Source organism: Mustela nigripes, unplaced genomic scaffold (assembly GCF_022355385.1).
Source record: "Mustela nigripes isolate SB6536 unplaced genomic scaffold, MUSNIG.SB6536 HiC_scaffold_712, whole genome shotgun sequence".
NCBI lineage: Eukaryota > Metazoa > Chordata > Mammalia > Carnivora > Mustelidae > Mustela > Mustela nigripes.
This window is the reverse complement of record NW_026740119.1, coordinates 3,092-10,990: the sequence shown is the minus strand read 5'-3', so window position 1 is coordinate 10,990 and position 7,899 is coordinate 3,092. Positions and strand designations below refer to the sequence as shown.

The 7,899-nt window shown below is 33.3% G+C and overlaps 1 pseudogene; it reads left to right on the top strand.

Moving 5' to 3' along the window:
- The first annotated feature begins 534 nt into the window (after positions 1-534).
- LOC132008704 (peptidyl-prolyl cis-trans isomerase A-like) lies at positions 535-1,045 on the top strand (annotated as a pseudogene).
- Positions 1,046-7,899: the final 6,854 nt, after the last annotated feature.

The window sequence follows — 7,899 nt, the reverse complement described above, 5'->3', positions numbered from 1 at the left end:
GAAAACAAACAAACAAAAAAAACAAAAACCCAACTTTAGTAGAAAACTTTGAGCTGAAAGAGTTCAATATAATACAAAATAAATTAGGTAAGCAGGATCAGAAATGTCCTGGTTTAAACTTTTAAAATTCAAAGTTGAAAAATAAGTCTTATGAACATCTAGCTATGTAAAATGTTACTGTATTTATAGTAGGGATAGTTTCAGGAGAAGGGGAGAAATCAGGAAATATCATTTTTTTAACTTAACATTGATAAGAGAGGAAAAAAAAACAAAAAAAAATTTAAAAATTGAAAAGATAAATATAGGTACAACTTTTAAAACACAAATGTAAATTTAAGGAGTGGTTGATTTCTTCCAAATACCTAAATACAAAAAGGAAAGAAAAATATTGTATATAAAATAAAACAAGGTATAAAGCATGAAAATATGAAAAAATAAAGCAAAAGAGTTTAGAGAAGATAAAGCCAATGTAAAAAAAAGTTAAGTGCTGTAATAAAACTTCAGTCTTGGCCTTGCAGATACCACCACCCAGTCATGGTCAACCCCACTGTGTTCTTTGACATCACCATGGATGTGAGCCCTTGGGCTGCATCTCCTTCTAGCTATTTGGAGGTAAAATTTCCAAAGACAACAGAAAAGTTTCATGCTCTGAGTACTGAGGAGAAAGGATTTGGTTATAAATGTTCCTGGTTTCACAGAATTATTCTGGGATTTATGTGCCAGAGTGGTGGCTTCACATGCCATGATAACACTGGCAGCAAGTCCATCTATGGGGAGAAACTTGATGGTGAGAATTTCATCATAAAGCATAAGGTTCCTGGCATCTTATCCATCTCAAATACTGGGCTCAACACAAATGGTACCCAGTTTTTCATCTACACTGCCAAGACTTTGTGGTTGGATGGCAAGCATGTGGTTTTGACAAAATGAAAGAGGGCATGACAAAATGAAAGAGGGCATGAATATTGTGGAAGCCATGAAGTGCTTTGGATCCAGGAATGGCAAGACCAGCAAGATCTCCTTTGCTGATTGTGGGCAAATCTAATAAATTTGATTTGTGTTTTATCTTAACTACCAGACCATTCCTTCTGTAGTTCAGGAGAGCACCTTTTCACCACCATCTACTCAAAATAACCAAAAATCTTTGGGCCCTCATTGCAGTTTTATGGGATCCATGTTTTCCTTACTCCTCTCCAAGTCTAGCTAGATTGCAGATTTATGATTATAAAATAAAAACTAAACAACAAAGTTTCAGACTCAACCAACAGAAGAAAAATACAACTATTTGCAAATTATAAGGGATATCTAAAATAAAGTCCTTTAAAAAGTAAAAATATTTTGATATGCCTGGGTGACTCAGTCAGTTAACCAGTCTGCCTTTGGCTTAGGTCATGATCCCACCAACAGTGTAGGAGAGTTCCCCTTTATTCACATCCTCACCAACATTTATTGTTCCCTGGCTTGTTAATTTTAGCCATTCTAGTTGGAGTAAAGTTGTATCTCACTGTGGTTTTGATTTGTATTTCCCTAATGGCAAGTGACATGGATCATTTTTTCATGTGTCTGTTGGTCATTTGTATGTCTTCTTTGGAGAAGGGTCTGTTCATATCTTCTGTCCAATTCTTGACTGGATTATATGGTTTTTGGCTATTGAGTTTGATAAGTTTTTTATAGATCCTGGATACCAGCCCATTATCTTTTATGTCATTTGCAAATATCTTCTCCCATTTCATAGGTTGCGATTTAGTTTTGTTGACTGTTTCCATGGCTGTTCAGAAGACATTTATTTTGATGAAGTCCCTATAGTTTATTTCTGCTTTTGTTTCCTGGGATTGAATCCTGCATCAGGCTCCTTCCTCAGTGGGAAGCCTGCTTCTCCCTCTCCCATTCCTGCTGCTTGTGTTTCCTCTCTCTATGTGCCTCTCTCTGTCAAATAAATAAATAAAATCTTCAAAAAATGTAAAAATATTTCTTAACAGAAAAAATGTAATTAAAATGCATAGATGGTTATTAATAGTATCAATGTGATTTCAATAAGTGAAGCACAGTTTATTTGACATTGATGAAATAGTGTGTGGTCAAGAAAAATAAAAGGCATGGGCCTTTAAAATAATGAACAATGTGGTGAGATACTGTACTACTACACTATCATTTTCACATGTGTTAGCTAATTTAATGTTCAGAATAACACTGTGTGGCAGACATGGCCATTCTCATTTTAGATGTGAAACAACTGAGCATAGAGAGGTTTAATAACTTGTTCAAGGTTATCACTGGTAAGGGCATAACTGAGATTTGGGCCCAAGTCATTATAACTTGAGAACCTCAGACACACTACATTAATGTATCTGAAAAATTAGTCTTTGCATTACCTGCATCAGAATGCTTATTAAAACTGTAAACTCCTGATATTATCTCTGATATATTCTAGAGCTCTGAAGTTTGCATTTTAGTAAGTATTCCAGTTGATACTTATACATGCTAACATTTGAGAATCACTGAATTATGTGTACTACCTCCAAGAAAAACAGAAAAACATAATTGAACAAATTGAATTTTAATCAAACCTTTCTATTTTAGCCAGATTAAGTGGAAAAATAGCATATAATTTAATATTAAGCAGGTTATCATGACAAACAAAACACTACAGAAAATATATATTATTCCCAACCATCCTTTTACTTTTACAAAATTGATCATGTATTAGATTCTAAAAGAAAACTAATTCCAAAAAGACCATATTAAATAATCAGAATGTGATAAAACTAGGATTTAATAAAAATTTAAAGAAAAATATACAGCTGGGAATTATTTTATTTTATTTATTTTTTTAAGATTTTATTTATTTATTTATTTGACAGACAGAGATCACAAATAGGCAGAGAGGCAGGCAGAGAGAAAGAGGGGGAAGCAGGCTCCCCGCTGAGCAGAGAGCCTGATGCGGGGCTTGAACCCAGGACACTGGGATCATGACCTGAGCCAAAGGCAGAGGCTTTAGCCTACTGAGCCACCCAGGTGCCCCAGCTGGGAATATTTTTAAAAAACACTTTCTTTTTTTAAAAATTTTTATTTATTTTTTAAATAAACATATAATATATTTTTATCCCCAGGGGTACAGGTCTGTGAATCGCCAGGTTTACACACTTCACAGCACTCACCATAGCACATACACTCCCCAATGTCCATAATCCCCCTTCTCCCAGCCCCCCTCCCCCCAGCAACCCTCAGTCTGTTTTGTGAGATTAAGAGTCACTTATGGTTTGTCTCCCTCCCAATCCCATCTTCTTTCATTTATTCTTCTCCTACCCACTTAAGCCCCCATGTTGCATCACCACTTCCTCATATCAGGGAGATCATATGATAGTTGTCTTTCTCTGCTTGACTTATTTCACTAAGCTTGATACCCTTTAGTTCCATCCATGTCATTGCAAATGGCAAGATTTCATTTCTTTTGATGGCTGCATAGTATTCCATTGTGTATATATACCACATCTTCTTTATCCATTCATGTGTTGATGGACATCTAGGTTCTTTCCATAGTTTGGCTATTGTAGACATTGCTGCTATAAAAAACACTTTCTTAAATAATTATTATTGTAGCTATAATTATAAAGATCAGAAATAGTGACCAAAAAAAAAAAAAAAAAAGAAATAGTGACTAAAAAAAATGAAACTAAGAGCTTTGAAAAGATAAACAAAATTGATAAACCTTTGGTCAGACTTATTAAGAAAAAGGAGAAGTTACTACTGACACCACAGAAATACAAAACATTATAGGAGATTACTACAAAAAATTGTAAGCCAACACATTGAACAATCAAGAAGAAATAGATAAATTCCTAGAAACATACAATTTTCCAAGACTGGATTAGGAACAAATAGAAACCCTGAACAGATTAATTATTTGTAATGAAATTGAATCAGTAATCAAAAAAGTACCTACTAACCAAACTCCGGGACCAGATGTCTTTGAAGGTGAAGTCAACCACACATTTGAAGAAGAGTTAATACATGTCCTTCTCAAATGATTCAAAAAGTTGAAGAGGAAGAAATGCTTCTAAATATATAGCCAGCATTACCCTGATACCAAAACCAGAAAAGGATGCCACACACACAAAAAGAAAATTACAGAATAATGTCCTTGATAAATATAGATGCAAAAATTTGCAACAAAGTGTTAGTCAACTGAATTTAACCATACCCTAAAAGGATCATTCACACTTATCAAGTGGGATTTATTCCAGGAATGCAAGGATGTTTCAAGGACGTTTCAATATTCACTAATCAATTAATCACATCAACAAAATGAAGAATAAAAGTAATATAATACCTCAGTGGATGCAGAAAAGACATGTGAAAAAATTCAACATCTATTCATGATGAAAGGTCTCAACAAGGTGGGTATAGAGGGAAGATACCTCAACTTAATAAAGACCATATATGGCAAACCCACTGCTAACATACTAAATAGTGAAAAGCTGAAAGCTTTTCCTCCAAGATCAGGAGTAAGATAAGGATACAAGCTCTCCCCACAATTATTCAACATAGTACTGGAAGTCATAGCCACAGCAATCAGACAAGAAAAAAAAATAAATAAAAGGTAGCCACACTCATAAAGAAGAAGTAAAACTGTCACTATCTTCAGATGACACAATACTCTATGGAGAAAACTCTAAAGATTCCAAGAAAATCTATTAAAACTAATAAATAAATTCTAATAAATATTAATAAGTAAAGTTGCAGGATACAAAGTCAATATACAAAAATCTATGGCATTTCTATACACTAATTTTAAAAGTAGCTGAAAGAGAAACTAAGAAAACAATCCCATTTACAACTGCATCAAAAAAAGTAAAATACCTAGGAATAAATTTAATAAAGGAAGTAAAAGGCATGTATTTTGAAAACTATGACATTGATGAAAAAAATTGAAGATGACACAAATAAATAGAATGATATAACATGCTCATGGATCAGAAGAATTAATATTGTTAAAATGTCAATACAACCCATAGCAGTACATAGATTTAATGCAATCCCTATCAAACACCAATAGTGTTATTCACAGAACTAGAGCAAGTAATTGTAAAATTCCTGTGGAATCCCATAAGACCCCTAATAGCCAAAGCAATGTTGAGAAAAAAGACCAAAGCTGGAGGAATCAGAATCTTGGATTTAAAACTATTCTACAAAGTTACTGCAATCAAAAGATATGCTATTGGCACAAAAATAGACACATTATATCAATGGAACAGAATAGAAAGCCCAGAAATAAACTGTGCTTATATGGTCAATTAACGTATGACAAAAGAGGAAGGAACACACACTGAGGCAAAGAAAGTCTTTTAATAAAGTGTTGGGAAAAGCTGGCAGCTACATGCAAAAGAATGAAACTGGACCTTTTCCTTACACCATATACAAAAATAAACTCAAAAGTGATTAAAGAACTAAATGTGATATGCAAAATCTTAAAAGTCCTAAAAGAAAACATAGTAATCTCTTAGACATCAGCTTTAGCAATATTTTTCTTAATCTGTCTCCATAGACAAAGGACACAAAAGCAAAAATAAAGAATTGGGATTATATTAAACTAAAAACTTTTGCATAATTAAAGAAACCATCAATAGGACAAAAAGGCACTTATAGAATGAAAGAAGATATTTGCAAATGATAACTCTGAAAGGCGGTTAATATGCAAAATATGTAAAGAATTCATATAACTCAATACCAAAATAACCCCAAATAATCTGATTTAAAAATGTGTGGGGAACCTGAATAGCCATTTTTCCAAAGAAGGCACACAGATGACAAACATGAAAAGATGCTCAACATTACTCATCATCATTAAAATCACAATAAGATATCACCTTACACCTGTCATAATGATTAGAATGAAAAAGACAAGAAATGCAAGTGTTGGCAAGGATGTGGAAAAAAGGGAACCCTTGTGCACCTTTGGTGAGAATGTAAATTCGTACAGCCACTATGGAAAAGAGTTTGGCAGTTTCTCAAAGAATTAAAAGTGGAAATATCGTATGATCCAGTTATTCCATTTCTGTATATTTGCTCAAAAATGAAAACACTAATTTAAAAAGTTATATGCATCCCTATGTTTGCTGCAGCATTATTTATAATAACTAAGATATGGAAGCAGCCTCTGTCCATGGAAAAATGGATAAAGAAGATGTGGTATATATATAATAGAATATTACTCAGCCATACAAAAGAATGAAATCCTACCATTCACAACAACATAAATGGACCTAGTGGTTATTATGCTAAGTGAAATAAGTCAGCAAAGGCAAATACTTAATAATTTCACTTATATGTGGGATCTAAGCAAAACAAACAAAAAATAGAAACAGATTCATAAATACAGAAAATAAACGTGATTTCCGGAGGGGAAAAGGGTGGGGAGATAGGAGAAATATGTGAATGAATTAGCAGGTACAAACTTCCAGTCATAAAATAGGTGTCATAGGTATGAAGGTACAGCATAGGGAATATAGTCAATAGTATTGTAATACATTTGTAAAGAGACAGATGATATCTACATTTCTCACAATGAGCATTTTGTAATTTATAATTGTTGAATCACTTTATCATATATTTGAAACTAATATATTGTATGTCAGCTATACTTCAGGTAAAAATGCATAAAAAATTATTAGTCTACCCACCAAAATTTCTAAAATGAGAAAGATAGAAAATAACAAGTCTTGACAAAGCTATAGAGCAACAAATATATAGAGGATGTGAAATTCTCACTTGTATTGCTGGTTGGACTGAAATAGTTACAATCATCTCAGAAAAATGGTTTGGCAGTATCAACTTAAACAAATTATATGTATGCTCTATGACATAGCAATTCCTCTCTGAGCTTTATAACAAACTGTATTCATATGTCCACCAGCCCCCAGATGAGATGTTTCTAAATACCCATTGTAGAATGTATAAATTGTGGTATAGTCACACAATTGAATACTATATAGTAGGAAAAAGAACAATCTCCAGCTATATGAATCTTATAATGCATTAGGGAAACCAGATACAAATGCACACATTCTGTATAACTTCATTTGCATAATGAGAAAAACATTCAAAATTAATCTATCAGTTTGATTATAATTTGTATGGATGATTTTTTAAAGTTCTTTTTTTTTTGCTTTAATTCCAATATACCCAATGTCAGGTATACAATACAGTGATTAAACAATTCTATATGTTACTCAGTGCTCATCATGATAAGTGTACACCTCTTTCACCCATCCTCCCATCAACCTCTCCTTTGATAACCTTCCATTTGTTTTCTATAATTAGGTCTGTTTCTTGGCTTCTTGGCTTCTATCTCTCTCTTTTTCCTTTGTTCACTTGTTTTGTTTCTTAAATTCCATACATGAGTGAAATCATATGGTATTGATCTTTCTTTGACTTACTTCACTTAGCATTATACTCCCTAGCTCTGGAGAAAGGGGAACCCTCTTACACTGTTGGTGGGAATGTAAGCTGGTACAGTCACTTTGGAAAACAGTATGGAGGTTCCTCAAGATGTTAAAAATAGAGCCACCCCAATATCCAGCAATTGCATTACTAGGTATTTACCCCGGAGATACAGATGTAGTGATCCAAAGGAACACATGCACCCAAATGTTCATAGCAGTAATGTCCATAATAGCCAAACCACAGAAAAAGGTGAGATGTCCATGATGGCAGATGAATGGATAAAGAAAATGTGGTTATAAATACAATGGAATATTAGTTATCAGAAAAGATGGATATTACATTTACATCAATGTGGATGAAACTGAAGAGTATTATGCTGAGTGAAATAAGTCATTCAGGGAAAAACTATTATATGGTTTCACTCAAATGTGGAATATAAGAAACAGGGCAGAAAAG